The sequence below is a fragment of the Nicotiana tabacum genome, chromosome 7, assembly GCF_000715075.1.
Source record: "Nicotiana tabacum cultivar K326 chromosome 7, ASM71507v2, whole genome shotgun sequence".
In the NCBI taxonomy this organism is placed as follows: Eukaryota; Viridiplantae; Streptophyta; class Magnoliopsida; order Solanales; family Solanaceae; genus Nicotiana; species Nicotiana tabacum.
Window position 1 is genome coordinate 137,342,780 of NC_134086.1, and position 19,258 is coordinate 137,362,037.

The following is a 19,258-nucleotide window of genomic DNA, read 5'->3' on the forward strand; positions in this document are numbered from 1 at the left end:
ATCGTGGCAAAATGTTAAAACAAAATCATTGACTACATGTAAAAGGCTTAAAGAAAAAAATCGCGTGGACAATTTCAAAATCTTGTAGAGGTCAGTCAAGTTATGTGAGATCAATATTGTCAAAACAAGTGGGAGAATCTAGAATATTTTTCCAAGGGGTTTCTATGTTGTCAGTTTTGAAAGCTTTTCAAAAAAAATTCTGATGTACGATTTAAAATTTGAGTTGGATACTTGGATCATTAATCCAGTTACCATCATTGTCTTTGAACAAAGATATACTATTATTTCTTCTTCAATTTACTATATTTAGGTGGAAGAATTTATTATTAGCATCACCGTCGTTAAGCCAATTAATACGAGAGCAAATTTTCCAGTAGTACTCCTCAATTTTCAAAAAGTTATTATAGTCATTAATAAGATCGTTTTCCAACAAGTAGAGAAATGGCTAGTAGGATAGTGGGGAGGATTGAATTTCATTGATTCTAGCAAGAATTTTTTTCTTTTTCCTATTAGTGTCACCAAAGGTTGCCTTGGCCCATTCCAGAGCATTATGTTGGAAGCACGTAGTGGCTTCAAGCAGTTGTTTCCAATTTCAAGAATTTTTAACAATACTATCAAATTCATGGTGCTAGCTCCGGAATATTTCAAGCCTAAAAAGGTTTTTTCTAGGCAGAGGTTAGGCTTGGTAAAGCTAAGAAGTAAGGGAGTATAGTCTAAGTGTGTTCTAGGAAGGTGGGTGATGGAGGTATCAAGGTTTTGGCCCAACCAAAAGGTTTTAGCGAGGCGCTGGTCTAGTATTTCCAATATTAGGCCGTTAGAGTTAACCCTATGGTTGGTTAAAACATATTTGTATGGGTTAAAAATTATCTCTAATATGATCAAACTGTGTTAACATTAAGGAGGTATTCACAGACTGCCATGTGTCACCAATACGACTTCTCGAAGTGTTTCTAGAAATGAAGAAGGTCGCGGTCGAAGAGTCAGCAAGGATCAAAGTCGAGAAGTGGTCGTGGATCAAGGTCGAGGCCGAGCATCCTATACAGAGTTATAATGGCTAGTTTCAGGATAGGAAACTAAAGAGAATATTCTAGTGGATATTCTCTGCACTTGTAGTATTAGGGTTTCTAGGAATATTGTAACAATCCTCAAATCTATAAAAGTTTCAAGACACACTAAATATAGAATTTAATTTCTCCCCTTAAATATACTTCTATTACGGATTTAAACCCTTGTAAGTGATTTTCAGTTACATCTATATTTATAAATAAGTGGCTATACAATTAGGGAATATTAATAATTTTAATATTATTAATTATTAAAAGTGGGTATCATTAATTATTAGTTAAGTTATAAAATAAAAAAATAAACCAAAACAGAACAAAAAAAAAAAGGGCAAAATAACCAAAGCCCTTAAGCCCATAAAAGGGCTGTTGAAAAGCGTAAGGCAGGCTTAAAGACTTAAGCCTTCGAACGAAAAAGAAATGCCAAGCAGACTTCTGCGTATAAGAAATAGACGCACGTCCCCGCGAAAATACTCACGCAAGCAAGGAAAATTCTAGGCTTCTTATCAATCACTAATTCTTGAACTCAGGTACATAGAATTTTCTATTCTCAATTATCCTAAAGTAGTAGTAGAAAGAATAGAATAGTTAATTTCCTTCTTCCTCTATATCAACAATAGATTTCATGTTTAGGTGTGAAACTTTAAAATTGATTAAAATGCACTGGTTGTTGTAGAATCGATTATTTGACTGGTGTCAATTGGACCGGGGTCTACGTATTGGCTCGAGAAGTTTTCAGGTGAGTTGATAGAACCCTTTACTAAAGTGGTTTAACTCACAAAAGCACGCATACAAAGTGTTTGAAGAATTGCTTAAAAGAGTTTATATTTACTTAATTGGAGCGAGTGAGTACTTATTAACTTAGAATTGTTCTAGCAAAAGTTCAGACGATTTATTACGATATACGTGCACAAATTTTTAAATTTTTGTGTTATTCTTATATGCTATTTTCATGTTGAAAATTATGAAGAAGCAAGAATCTTTCGAAATACTTTTACATGTTTATTTCATTCTTATGTCATGCTTTACATTTAAGGATACCAACATGAGCATGTACATGATGTTCTATAAAGAAAAGATCTAGAATTGAAAAGTCACAAGAAGGAGTTTTACAAAGAAAAGATTTTTGGGAGTATCCTTTATTCTGAAAAGGGGTCATCGTCCAGGCCGAGGGTCCTGACCAAGGCGTTGGCTTCTTGAAACTACTTGTGCCAAAGTATGGAGCACACGAGTCAAGAGTCTCGTTGCTGAGAATTTACTTAGCCATGCTAAGGTATGATACATGAGCGCTGAGAACCATGAAGCGAGTGGCACCTCGTGGATTGGGCCTATTCGATCAAGTTGGGATCGAACATGTGCCGATCACACGGTGACTGAAATAGAATTAAGTCAGTATAGTTGGAACTTCCAAAGTATAAAGTGAAGTATTTTTTTTATAAGAAATAAAAAAAAGAACTTCTTTTAGAATATTCATAAACTGCTATTATGCAATTATTTTAGAATTATGCTTATAAGCTTTATGTTTTACATGCATTTAGAACAGTTGCTCGTAATGTATATGTTATTAAAGTTTCGCCCCCTGTTGTTGAGCATCACTGAGTACAATGAATGGTACTGACGTTCTCTTATGGGAACCTACGTTGGTCTGCGGTACAACGTAGGAACCAGTTTTGCAGGCGAGCGGGCTACTGGTTAGGACTTTCTTCTCTTCCAGTGCTATTGGTGAGCTCCGCTTTTGTTCATGGAGTATTCCTTAGAATCATCTTTATTTAGTTATTTCTTTGTTTACTTAGAGAACTGGCCAGGAAATCTCATGTCCTGAGCAGTGCGTCAATTTATCAGTAGAGGCTTCATAGACATAGTCGTTGGGTTAAGATTCAGATGTTTTGATAATAACTTAGCAGTAATTCAGTAGTTACTACGAATAAAGTTTTGGAGTTGATTTATTTAAATATTTAAATTAATCAAAAGTATTTAGTTAGAGTATTGCCTTGTTGCATATAAAGTTTGGAGTTATAATAGAATTGATAAGCAGAGATGGTTCGCTCGGTCATGTTTTGTGATCGAGTATCGGTCCCGGCTTGTTCAGAAAATGGGTCGTGACAAACTTGGTATCAGAGCCTCAGGTTTATGGAGTTCTAGGGGACTATGAAGTTGTGTCTAGTAGAGTCTTATTTATGGGTATGTCTTGCACCATTGCATGACATATTAGGAAAATTTCCTTTCTTTGAATCTTAGATCGTGCGTTAAAGCTTAAAGTGAGAATTTAGTTCCCACTTCTGCTAATCTCATGAATGATTGGTATACTCGATGTGATTACAGAATGCAAGGTTCAATACACGAGTAATAACCTCAGTTGCTTGAGGTATAGTTAAGTTAAGGAGATGTCCACTATACCTCAAAATGAGAACTATATTAAAGACATGCGGCCAAGAAAGAGGTTATCGTAATCCTTATATTTTCAGTTAAATGAAAAGGGAAAGTTGTAGAGGAATATGAGTTGACGACATCATCGAATATTGAAATTAAGAATTGTACCAGGACTCTGGAGGAGTTGATAACAGTGAAAGTAATGTGGAAATGTTGAAAAAAAAACATACCACAAGTTAAAGTTCTAGTTAAGTGTTATTTGCAATGCCATGGGTAGTCACTATGACGGTACCATGGAATGGATTAAATAAGAGAGACCAGTAAATGAAAAGGTTAAGAGCCAACTAGGAAGGTTCGTATCTCAAGTTTCTACTTTGGAACCCCTAGAATGGATAAGGTTTAATTGGTCAAGGATATGCAAAATAGCCAATGTGCAACAGGCACCATCGAATAGATTTGTACCTACTACTGTCTTCCTCACATAGTTAAGGTGATGAAAATATGGGAAAGAGGTTGAGATCTAAATAGTCGAGGGTCGTTTCTTCCTCTAGTGAGATATGAGAGGTGATATCTCCACTTTCGTATGAGACAATGTTGTATGGTTACCTTGGTATGAGAATAAAAAGTTAGTATAAAGTGATCCTATTCTATTTCAAGTAAGTTAAGTGGTTAATGGTTCTTGAGTGATGAGGTATAAAGAAGCATAGGAAATATCTTTCTTGCAAGTATTAGTGGAGTGTAAAAGAATATTAAAAGACAAGCAATTTTGCTTGAGATGAGTATTTCCTACTAGCTCTTTAATATAAGTAGCTTCCGATGACTTAAAAGGAACTCTAAAGCTCAGTTGGATTCATACCCTCGCATTAACTTGTTAATTCAAAAGGTAATTACAGAAAGTTAGAGTAACCTCCTTTTCTAGTTTAACCAAGCTTATGGAGATCAAGAACTAAAAAATAAAAATAAAAAATAAAAAACTGGTAATCTTGCAGGAGAAGTTTTGTTAATCTAAGATAAGCTTCATTTTGTGAAGTTGACTATTCTATTCATCGATTAAGACATATATAATGATTTTACCCATTTAAGAAAAAGAGAAGAAGTGAAGTTTATCAAAGGATGGATTAAAGCGCGCGGATCAAAATTATCAACAGTCTTATACAAATAAAAAGGCATTGAAAACATGATTCTACAGCAAGAAACCTTGTGTTTTTGAAATTAACTCTAGGAAAGGGTGTCGGGAAACTTAGGAATAAAGGAAAATCTAGCTTGAGCGAGGTTTATTGGGCCATATGAAATTATTAGAGATATGAGGAAGTAGCATAACTTGCCTGCTCTCAGAGTTGCCTTTCGTACATCCAGTCTTTTATATCTCCATATTGAGGAAGTATGTGTACGACTCAAGTCATGTAATTCCTTCTCAAAATGTACAAGTTGATGAGACGCTATCCTATGAAGAGGTTCCAGTTGTTATACTTGATAAACACGTTCAGATTACAAATTAGAAATGTTGCTTCAGTAAAGGTATCATAGAGAAATCATTCGACTAAAGAAACCTGAACAAACTATGGAGATTGGCTTCATTCCACCGGTATATAATTTATTTATTCTTCTGAGTGATGGAATGCAGCTAGGTGCATATATGTTCAAAATGGTGAGATGATAACATCTGATATTGTATAGTGGAAGTATCATGTTATTCTTCTAGATTGAGTAGTTGGATGTGCAACTGTTTTTATTGCGTAGTAATGACAGGTTGAAATTTTGACTTAATAGAAGCAGCGGTGGAAACTCTATCGAAATTTTTAATAATTTAACAAGTTAGTCAAATGTTGGGGTCTTAAGAGAAAGGTGAAAACGGAACAGACCTAAATCACTCATATACTCAACGATATCTGTGACACAACATTCGAGGACGAATGTTCCTAAGCGAGGAAGAATGTAAAGTCCCGTAAGTTTCAAGGCTTAAAATTTGAGCACCGCTTTCCATCCATAGACCGATGACCAGGTAGAAAGGTCCATTTAGACTCCCGAAGATATGTTGCGAGCATCTGTTATAGACTTTGGAGGTAATTGGGATGATCACTTGCCACTTATAGAATTTACTTACAATAATAGCTATCAGGCTAGCATTGGTATGACTCCTTATGAAGCGTTATATGGCGGAGATGTAGGTCTGCAATGGGTTGGTTTGAACCAGCAGAGGTACCGTTGATTGATCCAGAGTTTGTTTGTTAGGCCTTAGAGAAAGTTCAGCTAATCAGAGAAAGACTGAAAGCGACTCAGAGTCGTCAAAAGTCTTATTTTGATAAGAGACATCGTGAGTTAGATTTCATGGTTGGTGATAAGGTATTTTTGAAAGTTTCACCAATGAAAGGAGTTATGAGGTTTGGTAAGAAAGGGAAACTTAGCCCCAGATTTATCGGACCTTATGAAGTTCTAGAAAAGAAAGGAAATGTGGCTTATGAGCTAACGCTAGCCATTGAGTTGTCCTCTGTTCATCTTGTCTTTCATGTGTCTATGCTTAAAAAGTACATCCATGATGAGTTGCATATAATACCTACCGATACCATAGAAATTAAGGAACGACTGACTTATGAAGAGGTACCTATAGAAATTCTCAATAGGCAAGTAATAAAGTTGAGAACAAAAGATATAACATCGGTAAAAGTTTTGTGGAGTAATCATGATTCAAAAGAGGCTACGTGGGAGGTTGAGGAAGATATGGGGAACAGAAATATCCATATTTATTTGAGACAAAAGGTATACGAACCTAGGTTTGGATTGACATTTATATGTTAGCATGTGTTTATGTCCTTGCTAGATTATACTTAGTTGTGGAAGTAATTTAGTTTTATCAGAGTATATTTAGTTATTTAATAATTTAGTGTCATGCTATAGTACATTTAACTCCTTAAAGTGATTTATTTTTGCTAAAGTATTGTGCTTTAGATTCTTGTTGATTATTGTGGTACCTCCTTGTCGGAGTGTGAGTAATTAATTTATGAGTTGTATATGGTGCCTAAGAATAGCCTGTTATGGTATATTTGGTTGTTGTTGGTGTAGTTGTGGTATTTATGACAGGGATATTTTTTTGGATAGTCCATTTTACAAGGGATACTCTGTCGAAATTTTTGAAAATTTAGGGAGTTAGCCAAAATTTTGAGTCCATTAGAAGTGTGAGTAGTGCTAAGAAACCTTAAGAGGTTTAAGGACTTAAGGAATGATTGTTAGCTTAAGAATAAAGTCCTAGCAACATTCGAGAACGAATGTTTTTAAGGAGGGAAGATTGTAACACTCCTCAAATCTATAAAAGTTTCAAGACACGTTAAATATAGAATTTAATTTCTCCCCTCAAATTATACTTCTATTACGAATTTAAATCCTTGTGAGTGATTTTGAGTTACACCTATATTTATAAATAAGTGGCTATACAATTAGGGAATATTAATAATTTTAATATTATTAATTATTAAAAGTGGGTATCATTAATTATTAGTTAAGTTATAACAAAAATAAACCAAAACAAAACAAAAAAAGGGACAAAATAAACAAAGCCCTTAAGCCCATAAAAGGGCTATTGAAAAGCGTAAGGCAGGCTTAAAGCCTTAAGCCTTTGAACGAAAAAGAAATTCCAAGCAGATTTCTGCGTATAAGAAACAAACGCACGTCCTAGCGAAAATACTCACGCAAGCAAGGAAATTCTAGGGTTCTTATCAATCACTAATTCTTGAACTCAGGTACATAGAATTTCCTTTTCTCAATTATCCTAAAGTAGTAGTAGGTAAGAATAGAATAGTTAATTTCCTTCTTCCTCTATATCAACAATAAATTTCATGTTTAGGTGTGAAACTTTAAAATTGATTAAAATGCACTGGTTGTTATAGAGTCGATTGTTTGACTGGTATTAATTGGACCAGAGTCTACGTTGGCTCGAGAAGTTTTGAGGTGAGTTGATATAACCCTTTACTAAAGTGGTTTAATTCACAAAAACACGCATACAAGGTGTTTGATGAATTGCTTAAAAGAGTTTATATTTTGTTAATTGGAGCAAGTGAGTACCTATTAACTTAGAATTGTTCTAGCAAAAGTTTAGACGATTTATTACGATATGCGTGTATAAATTTTTAAATTTTTATGTTATTCTTATATGCTATTTTCATGTTGAAAATTATGAAGAAGCAAGAATCTTTTGAAATACTTTTACATGTTTATTTCATTCTTATGGCATACTTTATATTTAAGGATATCAGCATGAGCATGTACATGATGTTCTATAAATAAAAGATCTAGACTTGAAAAGTCACAAGAAGGAGTTTTAGAAAGAAAAGATTTTTGGGAATATCCTTTATTCTGAGAAGGGGTCATCGTCCAGGCCGAGGGTCCTGACCAAGGCATTGACTTCCTGAAACTACTTGTGCCAAAGTAGGGAGCACAAGAGCCGAGGGTCTAGATGCTGAGAATTTACTTAGTCATGCTAAAGTATGATACATGAGCGCTGAGAACCATGAAGCGAGTGGCACCTCGTGGATTGGGCCTATTCTATCAAGTTGGGATCAAACCTGTGCCGATCACACGGTGACTGAAACAGAATTAAGTCTGGATAGTTGGAATTCCCAAAGTATAAAGTGAAATATTTTTTCTATAAGAAAGAAAAAGAAAAGAATTTCTTTTAGAATATTCATAAACTGCTATTATGCAATTATTTTAGAATTATTCTTATAAGCTTTATGTTTTACATGCATTTAGAATCTTTGCTCGTAATGTATATGTTATTAAAGTTTCGCCCCCTGTTGTTGAGCATCACTGAGTACAATGAATGGTACTGACGTTCTCTTATGGGAACCTACGTTGGTCTGCGGTACAACGTAGGAACCAGTTTTGCAGGCGAGCGGGCTACTGGTTAGGACTTTCTTCTCTTCCAGTGCTATTGGTGAGCTCCGCTTTTGTTTGTGGAGTATTCCTTAGAATCATCTTTATTTAGTTATTTCTTTGTTTACTTAGAGAACTGGCCAGAAAATCTCATGTCCTGAGCAGTGCGTCAGTTTATCAGTAGAGGCTTCATAGACATAGTCGTTGGGTTAAGATTCAGATGTTTTAATAATAACTTAGCAGTAATTCAGTAGTTACTACGAATAAAGTATTGGAGTTGATTTATTTAAATATTTAAATTAATCAAAAGTATTTGGTTAGAGCATTGCCTTGTTGTATATAAAGTTTGGAGTTATAATAGATTTGATAAGCAGAGGTGGTTCGCTCGGTCATGTTTAGTGATCGAGTGTCGGTCCCGATTTGTTTAGAAAATGGGTCGTGACAAATATCTTCCCTATAAATAGAAAGAAACACAATAATAGGGGACATGAGATATTCATTTGTAAAAAAACACATTGACTTTATAGAGAAAAACTTTTCATATTATAAGCATACAAAAACAACCTTTTTAGTAAGATTCTTGTGTAGCTTTTCCTTATGATCCAAGAACAACATGAGTATTCAAAGGCTCATCAATCATTCATCATTGTTAGAAAGAATATCCACAGATCTCACCCCTTTTCAGGTAACTCATATATTTTTATTTAATTAAATGTCATTCATTGCTACTTATTATTATTTAATGCGATCTTCCATCTTTTTGGATCATTGAATATTGTTATTATTGCTTACGTTCATTACCACTTGGTCACATATACAGATTATCTGTCACAAAACCGATAACATTATCTTTTGGAGATTATTATTAGCTAAGATTGACTCTTCTTTATTTAAATTTAATTTTGGCGCCGTCTATAGGGACTTCTTAGTTAATTATTTAGTTTCCTCTATATCTACAACTAGTGTGAGTCAATAACCTAACAAACCCCAAGATCTTTCTCTTTCTTTGCATGTACGGAAAACTACATGGTTGGTCGCCAAGGAGAGAGGACTAAAGTGATCGGTGATTTACTTAGCAACCTCATGAACGCTATCAATGAAAGCTGTGAAACATTAGGCAATGATGTGACACCCACTTCCTCCTCGGGCGCGAGGGGTTGCCTCCCCCCATTGAGCATAACAAAGCCAAATGGAAAAGGAGCCTCCACTTCCATAGGAGAAGAGACGACACATGCCATGGAAAGGCTCCTCGAAGCGTGGTTGACCGATACGCTAGTAAGCACACTCAACTAGCCCACTCCATGCATGACTACAGGGTCTGCAATAGCCCACACAAGGCAACAAACAGACGAACAGAGCGACCAACCAGACCCTCCAACACTAGGTATAACTCACAATGTTACTAACAATGCAGGTGATAGCGTCCTCGCCGTTGTTCTAAAGAGGATGGAAGAAATGAAGAATGAAAATAAAGTGCTCAGAGTTCAATGGAAGAATACCAAGAAGTGAAGACAAAACCAAATGGAAAAGGATCCTCCACGTCTATAGGAGAAGGGACGACACCGTCTATGAAGAGGCTTCTCGAAGCGTGGTTGACCAATACGCTAGTAAGAACACTCACCTAGCCCACTCCATGCATGACTATAGGGACCGCAATAAGCCCACATAGTGCAACAAGCAGACGAACAGAGCGACCAACCAGACCCTCCAATACCAGGTATAACTCACAATATTACTAACAATGCAGGTGACAGCGTCCTCGCCGCTGTTCTAAAGAGGATGAAAGAAATGGAGAATGAAAATAAAGCGCTCAGAGATCATATGGAAGAATACCAAGAAGGGACGACAAAACCAAATGGAAAAGGATCCTCCACGTTCATAGGAGAAGGGACGACACTGGCCATGAAAAGGCTCCTCGAAGCATGATTGACCGATACGCTAGAAAGCACGCTCAACTCACCTACTCTATGCAAGACTACAGGGACCGCAAAGAGCCCACACAATGCAACAAGAAGACAAACAGAGCGACCAACCAGACCCTCCAACACCAGGAATAACTCACAATGTTACTAACAATGCAGGTGACAGCGTCCTTGATCACAGCAGACTCAACCTAAGGATGAATGGGCGTTAATACCTTTACCCAATAGCGATATCGGGGTCGATTTTCCACTGGGAACTTCAAATTGGAGTTGAGTATTTGTATGGTCTAGGATTGTGTTTTAGCTCATAATTGATCTTCTAACATTTTTGGTTTTCTTTTGTTTAAGAGCTACAATTTATCAACTACAGTTGTAAAACTAGGTTATGCTAAAATTACGATTCTAAATTGTATGCAAGATAGATAAAAGCACTAGGGATACAACATTTACCTAGGTGGTCCACTAACGGGTAGAAATTCCTAATGCCAGAATGACACATATGGGGCTTATGCTATAACCGTTGCACCTTTTACATCCACTCTCACACCTCTCGGTAGAGAGAGTGATTTTGCCCAATTGACTCTCTCGAGACCAATCGGGTAGGCTAATTTGCCCAAGCAACTTATGGTTCAAGTTGGGTAATTACTCTCTCGAGGTCTAACCCGTTAATTGGGACTACCATTCTCATGGGTCCATCCCGATTCCTTGTTGGAGTTAATCTTGAGGTCATAGACTCTCTTTCTCAAGGAGAGTCAAGACCCACTAAGCTAGACTTAGTGTTTGCAACCACCAAATCTTAGTGAAAACTTAAGATTAATCCAAATAGCAAACACCCACATCATTCATGCACTAAACAATCACACCCATCAATTTCCCACACTAGGGTTGAGCCACAACCCTAGCTAATGGGTTTAGCTAGACATAGTAGTAACAAAAATCAAAGAAATAATAGATGAAATTGACATAATAGTTAACTACAATGTTAATCTACTTGATTCCACTTTAAAACTAGAAGAAATGGCCCAAAATAGGCTGATAATAGGGTAACACGAGTTCAGCTGCTCTCTACTCTCGAACCGCCTTTCTCAAAAACTCTGTGCTAAAAAGTAAAATGTTCTATTTATACTTCATAGGAAAAATAGGACAAAAATACCCCTGAGGGTCTGGCGCGGACCGCGCACAAATGAAGCGCGACCGCGTAGGGCTCTGGGTCTTCATTACTTGCATTTGGTACTGGGGGGCGCGGACCGCACAAAAGTGACGTGCGGCCGCATGAACTTTATCCACGCGGACCGCACTGATTAGGTACGCGGTCGCATGAGCTTTTGTCTCGAGTGATTGCTTCTCTGATTCTCTTAGGTGCGGACCGCACAAAAAGGGATGCGGACCGCGTTAGAACTAGGTGCGGACCGCGCGAGAAGAGGCGCGGACCGCGCAGCTTATCTTAAAAATATCATGGCCTCTGAACTTTCCTACATGGCCGCGTGGCAAAACAGTGCGGTCCGCGCAGGTTGAACTTGGATATGCCCAGCTTCTGAACTCTCCTGCACGGCCGCGTGACAAAACAGTGCGGACCGCGCAGGGCCTTTTGATCCCCCCTTTCAGTTGTCTCTTGACACTCGGCAGATTTCACTCCTTTTTTGAGCCGATCTTTAGTATTTGTCATCTTGTCGCTCAAACCTGCAATCAAGTGTCATTTGTAAGCATTTTGGGACTATTATATGGCAATAAATGCACAGAGCTCAAGTAAGAATGGGTATAAAAAACATGCAGAAATCACAGTTATCAACTCTCCCAAACTTAAACCTTTGCTTGTCCTCAAGCAAATAGAATGAGACCTACCCTCAATGGAAAACAACCAAGTAATTCCTGTTTATCCTAAAGTAACCTCAGCAGGCATCAATTGGGACTAGCAATTGCCCTCAATGCGAATGCATCCTCAACATATTTAAACTTGCAAACTTGTGGATCAAGTGCGACACAAGAGCATCAAGAGTTGACACATTTCATCACGGAACCTTTCTCAATTTCTTTGGTCATCATGGAACCCAAACTCACACATACTTGACTTTCTCTGAGTGAATCTCACCTATTAGGGTATTTGCACACAAATCGAGATGAATGGATTTCTCTCTCGTCTCTCACAAAGAAGAGGCCCTGAGTCCGGCTCTAAGTACCATATGCTTGCCCCTTATGTAAGTATCCACTAATGTAGGATTCCCTCAACTCAAGATCATATAGGTCTTTTGAGGAGTCATTGTGAAGGCTTTTGGTAAAGGTAGGACGTGTTTTTGTTCAAATGGGTTTAATCTTCCCTTAAGCCCTTCTTTTGATTTATTTTGGCACACTTTCTTGACTCAATTGAGTAGTTCACTTCTTTCAAGGGGTTAGAGGGACACATTGTCACTCTTTCTTTTGCAATTCAAATCCTTTCTCTTTTTTATCACTTTTCTACACCTTTTTCACTTCTTTTTGTCGTCCTTGGATTCCCTTTTTGGTTTTTATTCATTTTTGTCTTTCTTTTTGTCTTCTCTTTTTCATTGCCTTTTTTTTTTACACATTGATGCCCTTCCTGTCTCCCCCCCCCCCCAAACTTAGACATTTTCCATTTACTCAAGGGAAGATTTGGGTGTCAAGAGGGGGTTTCGTTAGGAACGTGTATAGGTTTTTAGCTTGGTTCATGAACGAAAAAGATTTAAGGCTCAAAAGGGTTGAACTAGGGATTATTTCATTGGTAGGTCATGAAAAATGTTCAAATTTTGCATTTTGGATCAAGGAGAGCCTATACTCACGTCTCAAGTCAAGTTCTACCTATGATTTCGCCTCAACAAACATCCAGGGCAAGTTCTAGACCATCGGCTCGGTACTTGCTCTCGTAATTCGAATTCTCACCACACACACTCAAGGGTTGTCTAAGACGGAGTCGAGGTCCCACAACAACCTTAGATATGATTCAAGCGCCCCATGGCCCAAAATGACCACGTGATGATTATTTGGTCAACACAAGAGTCTCAAGGCTACAACTTTCACCATCCTAAACACAACATAATGTCTTCGACCATAAGATCAAAGGCAAATGTGTTAGGCCTAAGTGAGGCTTTGCTTGAGGTATCCTTAACTACAAAAACTTGAAGATAAAAAAAACGGACTCAAACCCTTAAGAAGGTTGTCACACCATCTATCATTGGGAAGATCCACCCGGTTCGCACAATATCTACCTTTGGAAAGAACCGTGGCATTAAGAAAACCAAGGGCTTATTGCAAACGCCAAAACAAAACACAAAGGCTACGAGCCTAACTTTGCAACTAATAAAACGAAAAATAGGAAATCAAGATGAAAACCTAATGAATATGTACAAACGGGGAGTAGAATATACAACCAGGGGGAAATGAATATATACATAAACTCTGAAGATCATCTGGAATGAACAGTTATATACAAACCATCTATCCACTACTAATGTATAGAAATTAAAAGAAGGTAAAATAATATATACAGTCATCCTGACAGTTAATCCAAATAGTAGGGCCACACCTCCATGAATAAGAGCTAGCATTGTCCCCAATGCTAACTACCAAATAAGACATCAAAAATCAAAAATAAGCAAAGGATATAGAGCGTCCCCTCAAGCCTCATCAAACTGGTCCCCAGCCTGCTGATGTGCTGCTGGGACAGGTGTCTGCTCATGATCCTGCTCATCAAATGGTGGAACTGAAAAGGGCTCAACATCTGCTGTACTAGACGGGGGAGACACCTCGATCACTATTCCCTCTGTATTCGGGAGCTTCCTCTTCTTCCTTGGCCTATCCTCCTCTACTTGTGGCTGCTCTGTTGTTGGCTCTCCAGCTGGATCTCCAAATAATAAGTCGAATGGCATCTGATCCGCTAGCAACTTGTCCACATCCCCTCTCAACTGTGCAACTGACTCCTTGGAAGCTTTCTGTTTCCTTAGTTTTTTGTGCTCCCGAGCCAATTTTTCCAAAGCTTTTCCATGTTCCCCAACCGCCTTTGTCAGGGTATCCTGTGTTGCCATCATCTTTTTCTGGTTGGCCAGGATCTTTTTCAAAACATCCTCAATGGTGGAGGGAATCTCTACAGTAGTTGGTGCTCCTTGTGCCTGCACAACAGTGGTCAAAGAAGATAACTTGGATGTCGCAACTGACATCCAGTTGTTTAAACTGGCAAGAGAGTGTGCTAGCTGGTTGGCAGTAAACCGGTGAGTCTTTGATGAAGGAATCACCGGATCAGATGCAATTGATGGACCAGCTGTGGAGGAAGGACCTGGGGGAAGTGTCTCATCAGGAGTAGGGTCAGAGGGCTGCTCTGTCGCAACTGGCTCTTCAGACTGGCCAGGTGCGGAGGAGGTAGAAGCTGGAGTTTTCTGTCCTCTCTTTGGGGTTGTCCGTACCCAACTGATCATACCATGAGTAGGGGGCCACTGGAGGTACCGTAACATCATATCTTTCTTCTTCACTTTCAACTCTCTAAAGTAAAGGGAGAGTGTGTTCGGAAAGGGGAAGTTTGTTTTTGTTTCGTTCCCGACTTGATAAATCACCCTCGACATTATGTTTCCTACATTCAGAGGGAAGCCCGCCATGATAGCTGCCACCAAGACAGCCCGAGGAAGGGGGATGGAGTGATCATGTGTAGACGGGTTAAGTTGACTACACACGAAGGTTAACCACCCTTTTGCTTCAAAGTTGAGGGTGTTCCGCAAAATCTTTTCATGTGCCTTCAACCACACAGGGACTGTACTTGGAGCTGCTAAATGCTCGACCAACCACGGACGAACCTCCTCTTTCAATGCCAGCTTCTCAAGATATTGAGACTCGTCCTCATCTACAAACCCCAAAAAGTCATTCAGTGACTTCCCATCAAAGACTACTATCTTGTCCCTCACTTTTGTTGCTTTGGAGTTCCGAACTGTGTGGTGAACATTGCAATAAAACCCCTTCACCATATGCTCGTTTGCAAATTCAACTCTCTCTTTGAAGAATCCCCAACCCTCTCTAGTGCGGAATTGTGCTTGCACGTGAGGGTTGAGTGGGACAAGATCGGTGTCTATGAACCGCCTTTCCGGAATCAACTTTCTCTTCGGCCACCATTCCCTGAATTTGTGGAAAGCGACCTTGCTGACAAACCTATCCTCCCATACTTCTGGTTTCCTGGTTCTCTCTATACCTCTAACCTGTGGTTCACACCCTTCGGCATATCCTTCACTATCCCCTGATATTGAAGTTGTGGGAGACGTGGAGTAAGTGCTCCCCTTGTCTTTTTCTGCTCCGGACTCATCAGACGAGTCCGAGATAACATCGACCTGCTCCTTGGAAGAGGCTATATCAACATGATTCGGGGAAGGAGGGTCACGGAGTTGGAATGAAGTGGCCCTATGTGTTGGAGAAGACTCCGAGGTAATGCTCCGTGACGGAGCATACTCACTCCCCGTGGAGTGAGATGCAGCTTTATCTGCTTCCCTGGTCTTAGGATTTAGCTTTCCAATTCCTTTTCCCCTTCCCCCACGGGAGGAACCACTTTCTCCCGGATTATATTTGTTTCCCCGTTCGCTTCTTAGCCACATGTTTTTGAACCATTGTCTGCAAGGAGGACATGTCTAGCATTGTTAGTAAAAGCACATGATATGAAATAGACAGTTCAATTGAATGAAAGAATTGCAGACACAGTTTCACAGACAGAGGAATGCGGACCGCACCAAAAGGCACGCGGTCCGCGCAGTTTACTGATTCACACAATGGTTTCTCTGAATGAACCGACGCGGTCCGCACTGTTTTGCGTTGCGGCCGCGTAACTTCAACGCGGACCGCATAGAGATGGACGCGGACCGCACAGGTGAACTGCCAAAATGGTGACTTCTCTGAACTTTTCACACGCGGTCCGCACTGTTTTGATGCGCGGCCGCGCTGGACTCACGCGGACCCTATAGAAATGTCACGCGGACCGCATGTAGGCGATTCATCATAGCACACAAAAAAAACCACGCGGACCGCGCAAAAATGTTGTGCGGCCGCATAGGGCAGATTTAACTGAGGCGGAAAATTTTTTCTCTTTAAGTCCCATTTTGATCGGAATTTGACCCCTCAGTGTCCCTACTCAATTAATTACATGGATTTATGCCCCTAAGTCTCACTAAACAATAGAAATCCAAACTAATAGTCATTAAGAAGAAAAAATGAAAATAAGAAGTTATACTAATAGAGAGTAATGAGAAGAAACAAAAAATTAGGCTATGCATGAAATGAACAAGATTTTTTACCAGGGATTAGTGAAAAATCGACTAAATGAGCAGGGAGTGCGGATGAACAGTGAAAATTTAGAGCTCCAGATGAAAATTTGAGAAAAGGTTCAAATGAGGCCCAAGACTTCTATTTATAGAAAAACCCTGGGGCTTTCAGCTTACCTACCAGCGCGGCCGCACAAAAATGGCCGCGGTCCACGCTGGTTTCTTTTAGTCACATTTTGACTACTCAGCCTGCGCGGACCACACTGCTTTGATGCGCGTCCGCGTGGGAGTTTATCAGAGACTTGGTAATTCCAGCTTCTCACACGCGGACCGCACAGAAAGGGATGCGGACCGCGTTGAATTTTTTTCTGAGGATGAACTCACTGCTGCTCAAGCCCACGCGGACCGCACTGCTTTGATGCGCGGCCGCGTGGGGCAATTTCTATGGATTGATCATTTTTTTTTGTACTTCTTCCCTGGACTGGTTCAACAAAATCCCTGCAACACTTCACAAATTATCAGCTCAAAAATCCTACTCTACAACAGAAAAACAAAGAAAAGGAAAAAGATATGGGTTGCCTCCCACGAAGCGCCTGATTTAACGTCGCGGCACGACGCATGTTACCATCACAGTCATTTCAAATGAATGCGCGCCACCACGTGGCTGTCATCAATCTTTCCCAAATAATGCTTGACGCGATGCCCATTGACTCGGAAGACTTCACCATTTTTATTTTTGAGATCAATGGCACCAAAGGGAGTTATCCCAACCACTTCAAAAGGGCCGCTCCACTTGGACTTCAACTTGCCCGGAAATAACCTCAACCGGGAATTGAAAAGAAGAACCATATCACCCATTTTGAATTCCTTCCCTCTGGCATACTTGTCATGAAGGTACTTCATCTTGTCCTTATACAAGGACGAGCTGGAGTAAGCATGAAACCTAAACTCATCAAGTTCATTCAATTGCTCCACCCAAAGATTTGCAGCTACATCCCATTCTAAGTTCAACTTTTTCAGCGCCCACATAGCTTTATGTTCTAATTCTACCGGAAGATGACAAGCCTTCCCAAACACCAACCAATACGGTGATATACCAATCGGCGTCTTGAAAGCTGTACGATAAGCCCAAAGAGCATCATCCAACTTCTTCGACCAGTCAGTCCTATTTGCATTAACAGTTTTGGATAAAATACTCTTAATCTCACGGTTGGACACCTCAACTTGGCCACTCGCTTGAGGATGATAAGGAGTGGTTACCTTGTGATTTACCCCATACTTGGCTAGCAGAGAGTCAAAAGCCCGGTTGCAAAAATGAGAACCCCCGTCACTAATTATGGCACGTGGAGTGCCAAACCTCGTGAAGATACTCTTTTTCAAAAATGCCACCACACTTCGAGCTTCATTATTTGGCAAAGCTATGGCCTCAACCCATTTTGACACATAGTCAACCGCTACCAAGATGTAAGTGTTGCCACAGGAACTTACAAATGGTCCCATAAAGTCTATCCCCCAAACATCAAAGAGGTCAACCTCTAGAATTGTGTTAAGGGGCATCTCATCTTTTTTCGAAATCCCTCCGGCACGTTGGCATTCATCACATCTTTTCACAAAGTCACCGGCATCCTTGAACAACGAAGGCCAATAGAAACCACAGCTCAACACTTTAGACGCCGTCCTTGCCCCGCCAAGATGGTCACCATAGGGCGAAGAGTGACAAGCTTCCACAATACTCAGTTGCTCATCTTCAGGAACACACCGGCGAATTACACCATCAGTGCAGATTTTAAAAAGATATGGCTCATCCCAATAGTAATCCAAGCAATCCCGCTTGAGCTTCTTCCTTTGGTTAGAAGAGAGCTCATACGGAACCACACCGGTAACAAGGTAATTGGCAATGTCGGCAAACCATGGCATGTCTAGCATTGAGACCGAGAGGAGTTGTTCATCCGGAAAAACATCATGTATCTCAAGGCCGTCCAAAGGCCTCCCTTCCTCCTCCAATCGAGACAAGTGGTCCGCCACTTGGTTTTCACTACCTTTTCTATCAATGATCTCCAAATCAAATTCTTGAAGAAGAAGCACCCATCTCATTAACCTCGCTTTAGAATCTTTCTTCGTCATCAAATACCTAAGAGTAGCGTGATCGGTATGAATAATCACTTTGGCCCCCATAAGGTATGGGCGAAACTTCTCCATGGAAAAAACAATGGCAAGCAATTCCTTTTCGATGATCGTATAGTTCCTTTGAGCTTCATTCATTGTCTTACTTGCGTAGTACACCGGATGGAATATCTTGTTGATTCTTTGGTCCAAAACCGCCCCCACCGCAACATCACTAGCGTCGCACATGAGCTCAAAGGGCAAGCTCCAATTTGGTGCGGTAATAATGGGGGTAGTCATCAACTTTTGCTTTAGAAGCTCGAAAGCCTCCATACATTTCTCATCAAACACATATTTGGCATCTTTCTCAAGCAATTTACACAACGGGTTAACTACCTTAGAGAAGTCTTTGATGAATCTTCGGTAGAAACCCGCGTGACCAAGAAAACTCCTCACCCCTTTGACAGAAGTAGGGGGAGGGAGCTTCGAGATAACCTCAATTTTCGCTTTATCAACCTCAATCCCTCTTTTTGAAATATTGTGACCCAACACAAAGCCTTCTTATACCATAAAATGGCATTTCTCCCAATTGAGAACCAAGTTTGTATCTTCGCATCGGACCAATACACGATCCAAGTTTTGCAAGCAATCACCGAAAGAGTCCCCGACCACACTAAAATCATCCATGAAGACCTCC

General features: G+C 39.7%; 1 long non-coding RNA gene across 6 annotated transcripts; it reads left to right on the top strand.

Annotated features, from left to right (window-relative positions):
• Positions 1-1,384: 1,384 nt before the first annotated feature.
• On the top strand, positions 1,385-10,613 carry LOC107769559 (uncharacterized). Of its 6 annotated transcripts, none has more exons than XR_012693559.1 (5): positions 1,385-1,591; positions 1,738-1,800; positions 2,723-2,783; positions 8,298-9,904; positions 10,045-10,613. It is a non-coding gene; the product is annotated as an uncharacterized LOC107769559 (long non-coding RNA). The 6 variants fall into 6 exon arrangements; XR_012693558.1 differs by having other exon boundaries at positions 8,298-9,572; positions 9,712-10,613; XR_012693562.1 differs by having other exon boundaries at positions 1,394-1,591; positions 8,298-8,358; positions 8,886-10,613.
• The last annotated feature ends 8,645 nt before the right edge of the window (positions 10,614-19,258 follow it).